This window comes from Juglans microcarpa x Juglans regia, chromosome 6D (assembly GCF_004785595.1).
Source record: "Juglans microcarpa x Juglans regia isolate MS1-56 chromosome 6D, Jm3101_v1.0, whole genome shotgun sequence".
Lineage (NCBI taxonomy): Eukaryota > Viridiplantae > Streptophyta > Magnoliopsida > Fagales > Juglandaceae > Juglans > Juglans microcarpa x Juglans regia.
In genome coordinates, this window is record NC_054604.1 from 13274455 (window position 1) to 13289183 (window position 14729).

Sequence of the window (14729 nt, forward strand, 5' to 3'; positions counted from 1 at the left end):
TAGTGATCTTTGGTGTCTTTCAAGGAGGGCCCCATGTCGGTTGGTGCCCTTACATGGCCACTAGCATGTGTGCAACTAGCAGGTGGTTTACCAGCCAACTTCAAATGTGACTTAGCCCCATCTATGGCGACAAAGTCCACTGTCGGTGATCTCTGGCATCTCTCATGGTGGGCCCTGCACCTACCGGTGTCCTTTCATGGCCACCAACTTGCATGCCCATCCATTTGAGTTCCCTGGGTGCACGTCGGCATGATGGTTGTGCCCCTTTACATGCACAGTGCAAGCCTTGCAACCCAACTCTCTCTCTCTCTCTCTCTCTCTCTCTGGTAACAGTTCTAATAAGAACAAAAAGCCAGACGAAGGAGAAAGCAGCGCGAAAGGAAACTTATATGCTTTTCTGTAGGAGATCTTGCAAGCTAGAATTTTATCCTTTGTTTTCTTAGAGTGATAAATCAATCCCACAAATGGCACCAAACTATTGATGCATTTTTTTGGCATAGTCAAATCCCAACAATATTGTTGAACGGCGCATAATGATTGCTTGGGTGTTGATGCGGTGTTCAGATGCTCATCCATGAAGTAAATAATAAATAAAGCATATGAAATATAAATAAAAGAAAGACAAAAAGATTTAAGTGGTTTGGCATAAAAGCTTACAACCATGGGTTGTTTGGAGGGTGAAATCTAATATACTTGATGATTGTACAGTCTCTCATGGCCTCACATATCTCTAAATACAATGGAAGAAATTAGGGTTTTGAAGTAGGTTGAAGAAGACACCTTCCTTCTAGGGAGAGAAAATCTGAAGGGTCCCTATGCCTAGTGAAGTCTGTCCAAATCTATAGAGAATCCCTCATTTTATAGAGGTCTATTTCCTTCTTTGCAGTAGTTGAGTCATACTTGCCTTAGGTTGTTTTTACCTTTTACGTGTCTAAGTCAACTTCCTTGGGCTTCATCTTTTCCTTACCTCATCTCTTGGTGATAGACTCTCAATGAACTGGACCTAGTTAATTTTATATCCTACACACATAATACACTACAACTCAAATCATAGGCATCAAGATCCCAATATTGAATGGTGTTTCAAGGTCAAAGAATACTTAACAAAGATGCAAAAGCCAGTTTCATTGTTGTTCTCCCATTTTCTCACACAAAACTCTATCCTCCATTAATTTCGCATACTATTCAGTTCTCACATTTCCACTTGACATCAGAAAATCCAAGCCACGTCATGGGATATCATCATCATAAGAAATGATAGTATTAGGCTTCTCTTTGGGAATAAATATTACATCTAAAGCAAGAAACATTTTGTTAAAAAATCATTAAAGGACTTCATCTTTTAAACTAAATGAATAGCAAGAAACATAAATCTGTCCATAAACGATATCCGTGGTGTACTTTGCTGGTAGGTGTATAGAAAATAGATTTCATTGAGTAAAAGGTATCAATCGTGGGTTTTTTATATTTTTATATTTATTTATTTTGTCAGTGTGTATTACCAAATTGGTCTAAACATCTGTAATACCTCATATGATAAGTATAAAGGTAGGTAGTGTATGAGATCTCACATTTCTTAGGAAGGAGAAGTTATTGCTCTTTGTAACGCCCCAATGAGACTTCAATTATATCATTGACTAATCATTTTATCTTTATCGTATGGGTTATCGCAACATCGCAGTGGAAAAGCTTCCAAATTCGGCAGACTCAATATTAGCCCCATGATCATTTGTATAATAGACTCATCAAATTCAACATAAATCAGAAGTTTTTTTTTTTTTTTTTATTCTTTACCATATCTCCAATAATATTCGAGAACGAAAATTATAATCCTAAACATGAAAGCTACCAACATTTTAGTAATTTACTAGATGAGCAAATGAAACACAAGACATTAGCAGCAACAACAACAAATTAGATGCCTTGTCTTCTCTTCAACCAGAACACCATATTCCTCTTCATAAGACTTTTAGTATTTTACTAGATGAATAGATGCATCCTTTTTGCTGCATGTTGTTGGCGCTGTCAAAATTTTTTTTGAAGAATAAAATGTTCCATAATCAAATATAGATTATAAAGCATCACGAAGAAAAAAATATAATAAAAATTATAAATTCATACGTGATGATAACAAGGAACAAAACATAATGACACAATCCTTATCATGAACAAAAAATGTTTAAGTTGCAGGAGTTAAAGGAGGAGGGTTACCTTACGAAGAAAAGAAAAATGAATAGATTAAGTTAAATGGACAAATTAGTAATAAAAAAAAGTAAATTTAACTTATAAAATATTTACCTTCGATGTCAATGCCGTCCACATACTCTTCCAATTATCGACTATTAATTGGTTTGTTTCCTAACCAATTTTATATGCAAATTAAGGCTTGCATAGTCTCTGTTGCCAATGAGATTCTAAATGGGTCCAATATACATGTGAGGAACTAGCATCGGAACATCTTTGGATAATATTTGATCTTCCACTACTTAGCCCATGAAACTTGTGGTATTGCTCAATCAAATGATTGAATAGCAATCTTACTTTAGCCCTAATTCTATGTCCACACCCAATCCCTTCGCACCTTTTCAACCGAAATGTCATAGACTTAATCTTAGATCGAGGGCCAAGAACAAAAGCTACATAAATAATTATGTTTATTCTATTTGTGTTCCCCTGATATTTCTCAAGCTTAACCTTTATATTAGATGTCATGCTCATCAGCTTAGCATCATCACTCTTACACATATTGTTCAAAGTGTGATCAATCATACGAAGTTTCTAAAATAATATATTTGATGTCATGTATAATGAACCATAACTTTTCAAGGTAGCATCATAAAAAGCTTATACTTGATAAATATCTAGGCACTTTGATAATATTCAAACTTAGGCGTTAAAAGTAGTGAATCCTCTATTCCCATTAGCACAAAAGCTCTTTCATACTTTTCAGCAACATTGCGGTGCACTTGGTGATGACTAAACTGCTTACACCTTTTGTTGAACCCAATGTTTCAAGCCTCGTATAATTACATATCTGCAAATGAATTTTGATGATAACAAATGAATTTAAGCATAAAGGAATCTAAAGCTCAAGTTGTCTACACAATGAAGCTAAGCACATCAATGAACCAAGTATGAGCAAGAAAGGGAACAAGCTCGCAAATGAAGCTCTCAGAGTAACTTTATACATCTCTTGATAAAATCTGAAATTGGATTAAGGCTCAACATTAATATTTTCTCATAAGCATCAAATTGCATTTTCCACATGTGCATGACATATTTAAAAATTAAAAGTTTGAATTTTGAAAATTTGAAAGATGATTGATTGTCGTTTTTCACGTGTGCATCTTTTGTTTGAAAATTTTGAAAAGTGATTGATTCTCTTTTTTACATATGCAAAAGGAAGATGATTTTATTTGAAAAACCTGAAAAGTAAATAGTGATCCTTTCGTCATATGCAAAAAGCAAAAGATAAGGTTTGAAAATTTTGAAAAGTAATTGATGCTCTTTTTGATGTATGCAAAAGGTAGATAATTTTGTTTGAAAATTTTGAAAAGTAAATAATGTTTCTTTTGTCATATGTGAAAAGTAAAAGATTAGATTTAAAATTTTTGAAAAGTGAATGATGATGTCTTTGACAATTGCAAAAATGAAGAATTTTTATTTGAAAATTTTGAAAAGTGAGTGATGTTCCTTTTTGACATGTGAATCTTTTTAAATTTGAAAATGAAGTCTGATATGCCTTTAAATAGCTCAATTGAGATCTTCAAATTAAGAACGCAACACAAGAACACATCATTGCAAGTTTTACAACATTCATTCAGAACATTTAATCTCTATTCTCTAAGCATTGAGCCTTAACCCTTGTTCATTTTGAGAGAGATATAGTTTTCGTTGTATTGATCTTATTTCACTCATTGAGAAGTATTTTTTTGATAACCTACCCACTATCAGTTCCTGTATTAGTAAAATGGTGTGTATAATCCTTATGCGTGCAGAATGTATTCTATATAGGGAATAAACATTGAATCACTACGCGTAAGGTGATTGCAAGTGTAGAGGGTGTTCTACACGGATTCTTCGTAGCAGTACTACACAAAGGTGTAATAGGTTTCTATCTCCACCTAAAGGAGCTTGGATAGTGAATTTGGGAATCCTCGAGGGGTAGCTTAAGGCGAGGACGTAGGCAGTGGGGCTGAACCTCGTTAAAATACTGAGTGTGCTTCCTCTTACCCTTACTCTTTATATTTACTGTTGTTTCGTATTTTGTTCATATTTTATATTATGTATTTGGTTTATAATTGCTAATTTTTTTAATACAACTCAATTCACCCTCTTGTGTTAGTCATCTGGGCAACACCTTTTTATTAAAATGCATTACTTGCAGTGCACCTAGTGATGACCAATTCTTGAGGGGTCAACATTGCGGTGCACCATGGCTAATGGTACAATGAGGGTCACTAACCCTAACATATAAGGGTCAACAGTGTGTACTAGCCATGTAACACCTCGAACCTTCAAGTTTCTAAATTAGGAAAGTTAGGGTTACACTAGAAGTAGGGTCTTTATTTTTAGAAAGCAAACTTGGACTTGGCCCAACAACTGAGCCCGAGCCCATTAGGATCAAAGGAGGGCGAGTAAGCCCAAAGCGTTATGCTTGCCCAAGCCAATTGAAGAGCCCACGGGAGAAAGCACCATGAGGACAGGATTCAACATGGGTAATCATGGATAAACAGTCAAAGTCGGCCCAATTCATTCCCATTTGAATGATGTATTCGATGGAGAAATTGGCAGAACTTTATGTCAAAGAAATTGTTTAGACTTCACGGGGTCCCATCTAGAATAATGTTGGACAGAGATGCTCATTTCACCACAGCATTTTGGAGAAGCGTATAGAAGGAGTTGGGAATAGAGCTAATGTACAACACTTTTCATGCTCAGGCAAATGGTTAGTCTAAGAGGACCATTCATATTTTAGAAGACATGCTCCGAGCATGTGCATTGGACTTCAAAGGGAGTTGGGCCAAGTACTTGCCACTGATCAAATTCGCGTACAACAACAATGACCAAGAGAGCATTGAAGCAACACCGTATGAGGTGCTATATGGGGGCAAGTGTCACTCGCCTTCGTATTGGGACGAGGTAGGTGAGAGGAGGATGTCCAGCCTAGAGCTGACTCAGACCATGTGCAATAAAATAGTAGTGATCTGGAAAAGGTTATCAGCAACGCAAGAAAGACAAAAGAGATATGCAAACCACAAATGCAATGAACTCCATCTCAAACCAAGAGACAAAGTATTCCTCAGGATAGAGCCTATGAAAAGACTAATGAGATTGAGCCTGAGATATATTGGACCATTCGAGATACTAGAGAGAGTTAGAGTTGTAGCCTATAGGTTAGCGTTATAGATGAAACTGCCCGCAATACACGATGTATTCCACGTCTCTACGCTATGAATGTACATCCCCGATCCTTTGCATGTATTGGAGTACGAGTCATACTCTGCTCAAAGCCCAAGAGGATCTCATGTATGAGGAAGCATCCATAGAGATTCTGGAATGGAGGGAATAGATACTGTGCAACAAAACAATACTAGTGGTGAGGATAAAGTGGAACAATCATTCGGAACGCAAGGCCACCTAGGAGCAAGAGGAGGACATGAAGAGCACATATCCTTCACTTTTCGACAAGGGCATGTACAAATTCCAAGAATGGAATTTTTATGAGGAGAGATTGTAACATCCTAAATCTTCAAGTTTCTAAATTAGAAAAGTTAGGATTCAACTAGAATTAGGGTTTCTATTTTTAGAAAGCAAATTTGGACTTAGCCCAACAACTAGGCCCTAGCCCATTAGGGTCAAGGGAGAGCAAGCAAGCCTAAAGCACTATACTCACCCAAGCCCATTGAAGAGCCCATGGGAGTGAAGGATGGTCGAAGATCCTAGGTTAGTACAAAAATCAACTTCAATTACAACTCCTAATCCGAGCATAACTCATAATTCAAACACAACTCCTAGTTTAACCATAACTCCTAATTTAAACTCAACTCCTAATTTAATTATAACTCCAAACTAATCAAACATCCGAAGGCAACCACATCTCTTAGGCTAGCTGAAGACCCAAGGATTGACCTAGTCCAAGACAAAAATCCTAGATGTCCTAGCACTAGTTGAAACCTTAGGATGACTAAGACACCAAGCCCATTTCAAATTCCTTACTAGGACATAACACTAGAATTCTCATCTCATTTGGACTTGCATCTCACTTACTCCTCAAGTATTGCACCACACCCTCTTGCACTCTCTACAATTCACACCGCACCCTACACACTTCACCAGCCACACATTCGGCCACCACCACCTAGTCTCCACGCTGTGCACCACCCCACTCCGTCGGTAACTTTTTTTTTTCCCTCACATCAACACACACACATATGTCACGGATTAACCACCCCATAATTGAACATTCACACACATATCATGAGTTAAAAAACCACATGCCAAGAAGAATTAGGGTTTACAAACTTTAACCCTTTTGGCCATCCCTTCATTTTGTATGACTCGGTTTGTCCTAGGTAAACATCCTCTACATTAGATGTATTAAAATCCTAAGCATGTCATGATATATTAGTGTGAATAGGAAAGATGTATTAAAACCCTAAGCATGTCATGATATATTGTGCTATGGGTCCAAGAAAAAGTTTTCTAGTGATCCTAAGTGGGTTTGGACATCGTACATGGTAATTTGGCAGGTTTTTGAAACAGATGCCACGTGGTGCTCTCCCAAAAGGTTACTTTTATTGCACCCTAAAATCCTAAATATTCATATGAGTCTAATTGTGCAATTATTTTCGTAAAATTATACTCCTAAGTTCATGAATTAAATAAAAAAGGAATTATGTCACTGTAGTGGATCGAGATATAAATATGCTTAATGGACTAAAACATAATCGATCACTTGATTAGTGAAATCCTTCCAGAATTTCACGACAGTTCTAAGACTAAACAAATTAGTCTATCAAATTTATTTCGGGATGTTACAGTGTTCGATGTGTGACTGGGTAATATATTTTATAACTATTTATTCGTAAAGAACAGAAGGTAACACAAGGCTAATGTAAAGAAAAGAATATGAAATTCTATGGCTGCATGTGCTCATAAAGTTAATGAGCTAGCCATATGAGGATGAGGATGGTATCATGAGGTTGGGATGTATGGCAACTTCAGAATGCATCCTTGGCAGTGCACCTAGTGATGACCCATTCCTAAGGTTTAGTTCTATTCCAGTAGCTATGGCTAGACCCATTCCTGAGGTTAAAGTAGCGAATGATTAATGATTGAGGTTAAAGAAATAAATGCTTATGCTTTGAGGATGAGGTAAAATAATGTTTCTTAATGCCTGAGGTTAATGTTTTATTTACGCTTTAAGCTAAACTTTTCTTAAAGAACGATGTTTTTTAAATGAAAATCTTATGTTTAGACTATGTTTACTGCATGATCTGGTTCTTACTAAGTATTTGACTCATTTTATTTGTTATAAATATTTTCCCACCCTAAGTGAGAAAGGTTTTGAGGATGTTGTAGACGAGGATGTTGTATAGGAGGCTAATATTGACAATGAGGCTTGAGGCTTAGAGAGAACTTATTTTTATCGTTACTATTAAAATCATTTACGTTTCCGCAATACATAGCACAAGTTGGACTATTATATTTTAGATAAATGATATTGTACAAGATGTTTATTTTTTGGCCAATGCTAGGGAGCCGGATTTCGAGCTCCCTTTTTTTTTGCCCGATTGGCTTTTTATTTTATTTTTTTAGTTTTTTTTCTTAGTGATTAATAAAATAGTGTTTAATAATATTGTGAATTTTTTTATATTTAAAAAAATATAAGTGTTAAAAAATTATGTGGAAAAAAAAAACCAAAAATTCTTTAAATATTTTTTTTTCACATCATTTTTTAACACTTTAAAAATTTAAAAAAAAATTAAAAAATATACAATATTATTAAAAAATATTTTCTTAATCACTAAATAAATAAAAAAACTAAAAAAAAATAAAAAGCCCAATCGTGCTTTTTATTTTTGTGCATGACTGAACTGTATGATTGAGGAATGTATATATATATGTGTAAATGTGCATGAATGTGAATGTGACTGCATGATTGAAAATCTATATCCTTATATGTTTACAGTATGAAGTAGTTCTTACTGAGTATTCGACTCATTTTTGTTTTAAATGCATGACTGTCCTAGGTGATGCTTAAAGTGAGGTTTTAGTATGAAGGATAAGACTTGGCTCAGGGTGAAGAGGTAGAGGCCTAAATCATGTACATATGGTCTTATTTTATACTTTTGATACAAAAGCGTTTATACGTTTTTGTATAAATGTTTCCACATACTCTCTTTTAATTCTATAAAGTATGTGTTATTTTTATTGTAACACTCAGGTCCAGCACCAAGCTAGTTTCTAAAATTATTTTTATAAGGGATTCATACGGATGAAGAACCCAATTAATTTTTTAGTATTATTTTTTTTATTAATTGCGGATCCAAATTGTATTTTGACAAATATTGAATATTTTTTAAATGGGCCTGCTATTTTAGTAATTTCCTTAAATATTTTTGGGTTGGATGAAAAATCTTTTTATGGGCCGAGAAAAGTTATGGAACAAGTATATTTTTTTAAAAGGATGAGTCAAGGCCTAAAACTCAAGAAGGAACCCATTTATTAATTTCTTTTTGTTCACTACGAAACATGGGCCAAATATTTGAAATGGGCCAAAAGCCCAAGTCTGTGAAATCTGTTATCAGCCCCCCAGGCATGCATGTCTGTTTCTTCTGCATGCTTGTTTGTTTCTGCTAGGGTAAATGACAACACTTTATTTTCACATGTTACACAAGTTCATGTACAGCCCCTACAGACTCCTCTTCATGCAAGGCTTCATCACGTCCATTTTCCACGGCATGCATGATGCACGTCTCCACGCCATGCACGTCTACTTTCACTAGGGTCTTCAACAGTAGCTATATATACCACAATTTAGATAAAACAACTATCTTTTTCCCCAGAATAGTGTTGCTGCAAACCTCCACTATGGCCTCATTTCCCACGTTGCTGCACTGTGCATAACCAAGGCCAGTGGCTCTTCATGGACACAACCACCTCTCAGGCATCATGTTCTTTATTTTCTCTCATCCTAGCGTCAACCACAGGTAACACCTCGTGAGACACCGAGCACACAGATCGTACGGCAAGAAACCATCACCAAGAGCCAAGCACGCCAAAAAAACCACTCGAATCCTGCCGTCCAGCCGTCGCCCACGTCCAAACTCTGGCCCAATTGCACCGCGGCCTCTGCCTTGCACCATTGTAGACCCACGCCACCCCAGCACCGCCCAACACCAACCCACAAGCCCCTACTCACAACCTGCACCCCAACACTCCTCTATTTCACCACAAAAAAGCAGAGCATCCCAAAGCCATCCACAGACCTTCCAAACGGACACCAAAGCCACCAGCCATGGCACTGTGAAGCCTAACGACCCCACCAGCCCCTCCACGTCGCTTCCACCTACACAGAAGTTGCCGACGAGCACTACACGTACGTCACCCCAGTTGCTTTCCTCTCAGGCACAACTGCCCAGCTGGCTGACGTATTCACCCCTGCCGTTCAGCTCTGCCCGAGTGCTCTCTCGCACACCTCTTTTCCTCTCTGTAAGGCCATGCCCAAACTCCCCCATTGTCTTTCCATCCCTTCTTCACTCACTGTAGCCTCTCTCTCTCGGATTCTCTCTCCTCTCTCTCTCTCTCATCACTCTCTCTCTCTCTTTCTCTCTTAGTGCGTCGTCGTCGCAATCACCATCGTCCACCTCATCCAGCTCCGTTGCGGCTCCTTCTCTCTCGATGAGTGTCTCGCACGTTCCCTCCCTCACCATATGTAGCCCCTGATATTTACACACTATTATATATTTTTACATAAATACCCTTACGACCACACGTAGCCTCCAATGAAAGATTTTAACTTTAATTACATCCCTACCCTTTATTTGTAACTCATGGTAGATGATGTTATTCATGTGGGTACGTTGAATCCCATTTTTTTTTTAATTATTACAAAACACCTATAATATCTTCAATTGGGTTGGGCTTGAATTTAAATAGATGAGTGATTGTGTTGGAATTATTGTAAGTGAAGGTTAAGTGGATATCAATGAATTTGGGAAGTGATGATATTTTAAGATTACGAGAATTAAAGATATTTTTAGGAGAAATAGGTTATTTTAGTATTTCAAGCTTAATTATCAAAATACGTGTTTAAGTGGAGATTTAAGCAAGTTACACATTTGTTTTATAGGTTACGATTGATATTCGTTCGGCACTGTTGTGAGAAAATTCATAAAAAGCCAAAAAGTACAGGTAAGTGGGGTTCCTATACTAGACTTTACATAATTATTTTCGTCATGACTGGTGTAGATATGAATTTATTTTTAGCATTCTGTTTCTAAACTATGCAAAAAGAGCGAATATGGAATTTATCAAAATTTGTGCATGTGATGTGAAGATGTTCTGAATCAATTTTTAAATATGTGAAATGATCTGAATTTGTTTCCGTACTCTGTTGTGATATGATATGGCATCTAAAAACCTTTGGCATGACTTTTTTATTCTGTTTTCGGTTCTGTTCAGTTAAGGCCAAGCCACAAGTGATAATAGTAGTATACGACCTTAGCACGGGTGATAATAGTGGTATATGGCCCTGCCACGAGTGATAATAGTGGCATACGACTATTTCACAAGTAATAATAGTGGTATACAGCCCCACCACGGGTATAATGGTGGTTTATAAACCTATCATGGAGGTTAAAAGTGGTCTCTGTTCTGATGTGATGCTCTGATATGATATGAAGATGATGTCTCAGATTATGACATGCCAAATGATCTTATTTTTGAATAAGAATGTTTATGAAAGTTTCACTCTGATATTTTTGACAACATGTTTTGATTATGCATTCTGGAAGCAAGTATTCTGATTCTGTATTTTGAAAGTAAATGTTTGGTTTTGCATTCTGAACTCTGTAAATGCTCATGTTTACATATTAGTATATGTTCTTTTCTTACTGAGTTGTTGATAACTCACCCCTTGTCTTCATAATATTTTTCAGAAAATTTTGATACCTCAACTGGAAGTCAAGAGTAGGAAGTATTAGTAAGGTTTGATGATCGTAGAGGAATAAGTGTCAAAAGGGTACAAGTATTTATTGGAGGGTCTTATTTAGTAGGTTTATAATTGTATGTTATTTTGGTTCTTTGAGTCATGAATATTTTCGGGACTTTGTGGAGTTTTAATTTATTTCAGTGAGGTATTTATTTGGTGTCCTAGTGAAGGAACATCTATATTTGGGTTGAATAAATGAATTTGTATTTTATGGGATTTGGAATATATAAATATGTTATGGGAGATAGTTTTAGGTTTCAGGAGCTAACTCTCCAGACCTTTGGGAACATGGCGTTACATTTATGAAATCAATCTTTTGTACTTGGTGCTTCGTAAAAGAGTAAAGACATTTTGAAGGTGAGGTTAGTAGTAAACAGGTCCCACCATTTTCTAAAATTCATGGTATACCATGACCCTAGGTGTTATACGTTATGGCCAAGACATCATAGACAACTTCTAGAAGGATAGGATACTTGGTCACTTATTGGCTCACATGCATCCAACAAGTACCTATTCACCTCTGAGGAACCTTGGAGGAAGACCCATGAATGACATAATATTCTTCAGACAATCAATTAAGGGCGATCCTAGCCCTTACCCCTAGTTGATTTGCCCACTCATCCCCATTGCTAAGCCCCACATAAAACTTCATTGCATCAACTTTATACTTTGGATCAAGCATAATTGCAACACACATTAATATGTTTATCCTATTCATATCACCCAAATATTAATCATATTTGAGTCACATATTCATAGTCATAAGACTCAAAGTAGGATCAACACTTTGACTAATCTCATTCACAAGTCAAAGTTGTAAGAAATATTCATTTGATGTCACATAAGAACCAGAGATGGCTAGTGTGACAACTTCCCAATAATCAAATTCGAGTGGCCCCAAAAGCCTTCTGCCACTCCCATCTTTGCCATTAAAATGTTGAACATATTAGAGCATTAGCATTGGATTATGCAAATGCAAATGTAAAATTTACATAATATGACATGATTTTACATTTGGCTATTCCACTCAAAACTTATTCCCACATTTGATTATCCATCTATTAGTCAAAATAATAATAATATATTATAAATTTAATAATTTTTTTTTTCAATTTTTTTGTTCTATTCTTTTTTCTAAATTAAGAGCTATATGGAAATATTAATGTTATACTATTAATTTTATACAATAATCTTCCAAATTCAAGACATTTCACTGGAGGATGGCAGATTAGAATTTGCTATTGGTATGTAATCTTAATTTTTGTTCAGTTAATTTAGCAGTAATTATATGAACTGAGGGAAAAAGGAAAGAAGTAGCCCATAAGATATTAAAGTCATATGAATGGAAGTAGAAATTGCATAGTAAATCTAGCTTGCTTTGCATGTTTTAAGAGTACTGGTACAAATTCATTATATCAGCTCATGTTTTAAGAGCAGAGTCATCCTATAATACATATCATGTTAGCTTCAAGATTACAGCCGATACATATGGAAATGCATGCCATATTAAAGTGTTCACTACAAATAAATAGAAAAATTCATTTGTTCAACAATCACTGCCTGCAATATGTACAGACACCATTTTTAAATAGTATGCTTTCTAGCCATGTCAAGAAACTGACCAATCCCAACAAAGACAGCTAAACATAATTTGTTGAGGCAGCAATACAAACAGCATGCCCTTTTGATGGGGGCAAAACATCTTGTAATTTTTTCATCATCTGGTGGAGTGTACTCAACTTGTCCATCTCACCTGTCTCCAGCAGAGATCTTTCCAACATCCGAGACACTGTCTCGCTTATATGCCTCCCTCTCTCCAACACTTGTTTGGAGCAGTCATACATTGAGCACACTAGGTAGCTGTAGCCGCAACAAGATCAACAATATCTTTTTTTTTTTAATGAGTAACAACATCAACAATATCACGAAACTTATGGCAGTGTGTGCTTCCATTCTTTGAAAAAAAACGTTTCAAAAAACAAATAATTTTGTGCATCTCATTCATACTCGGATTTAACTGCATTTCATTCATAATTTTGTGCAATAGAATAAAGAAATCTAAACACTAATTGCAAAGGCTAGAAGTATTATGAGATTTTAGTGCATATTTGTTAGAATTGAGAGAATTATAAACTAATACCCACAGAAGGAACAGGCCAAGCATGTCTTAAAACAACTTAATACTCACACAAGTATTACTTGCTCACAATCAAGAGTTAAACATGACTCCTGCTATTACTAGGCCTAGGTCTTGATATATTTTCCACACCTATCAAAAATTGAATTTTTTAAGGACATTTTCTCTTTTAATTAAAAGTACTAGGGGCTATTTAGTAACTGCAATAAAAGCTAGCAACAATCTACTTAATTTGCCTTTGAAATTTCAACTCAATCCTTCTTCTCTCTATTTCAGCAAAGAAAAATTATAAAAATCTTGCTTGCCAGAGCAATAGAAGAAGGGGTGGGTTGCAATAAATTATGGAGAATAGGAAAAGAAGACATTGTCAACCCCCCATCTTGGAGTTACAAATTGCAAGAAAAGGCTCTTCATGATTCTGAACCCAGATCAGAAACTTCTTTGCTCTCCTCCGCATCAGCTCTCACATACTCAACATACCCTAGTTGTTTAGTTCATGCAAGATCCCAAGAACTCAAGCACAAGGTATGCAAAGAAAACAGCACTACTCCCACAAGGGAAGGCTGTTTTGGGGGATGGACTATGGAGACAAGAATCCGTTGGCAACAATAGATATTTCCCACTCTTCGGATGACCAATATTAAATTATTAATCAACAAATTTGACACCTCACTGCCACCAATACGCATTCACGAAAGACTCAGTGAAGCCCATCCCCCTCATTCCAAAAACCAACGGAGAGAGAGAGAGGAATAAAGAGATATAGTAAAACAGGGGAGAGATCAAAAGATTTGAGAGGGAGATTTACCTGAACAATAATGGGAAGAATCGGCAGTATCCTTAGGTTGAACGTGGCGGCACCTGGCGGCAGTGGCTGGACCTCAAAGGACGGTGACAAGAGCGGTGAGAGACTGGAAATACAAAGCCCTAATTTATAAGAGAGGAAAAATCGGGGGATTTTATTCCCTGATGGAGAGGATTTGCATGATCAGGGGGAGCATGAACGAAAATGGTGAAGAGGAGAGAAGAAGGAAGCTCAGTTTGCATCCTTGGGAAAAAGAATTTCGAGGGAAAGAAACCGGCGTTGAGTTTTATTGAATAAAAATAAGATTTGGTCTTTGTACAGTAGTCTTGCATATATGACTGCCGAGTATGATACATTATAGCTCAAAGTCATATATTTTTATATTTGGATAATCCAATGCAGGTAATTTTATGTGAATTGAGTCATATTTTACATTTTACTAGCATTTGGATAATCCAATGCCAGTGCCCTTACATGTCCTCAACCATCAAACAAAAGGCCTTGTGAAAGAGTTTTTAGCTATTTTTAACATTAAGTATGTTGGACTCCATCTTGTTTGGACATCAAGG

General features: G+C 36.3%; 1 long non-coding RNA gene across 1 annotated transcript; it reads right to left on the reverse strand.

Moving 5' to 3' along the window:
- Window positions 1–2250: 2250 nt before the first annotated feature.
- Window positions 2251–12600, reverse strand: LOC121234183. The gene is made up of 3 exons (XR_005934338.1): window positions 12231–12600; window positions 12011–12014; window positions 2251–2282 (listed from the first exon to the last, which is right to left on the reverse strand). It is a non-coding gene; the product is annotated as an uncharacterized LOC121234183 (long non-coding RNA).
- Window positions 12601–14729: the final 2129 nt, after the last annotated feature.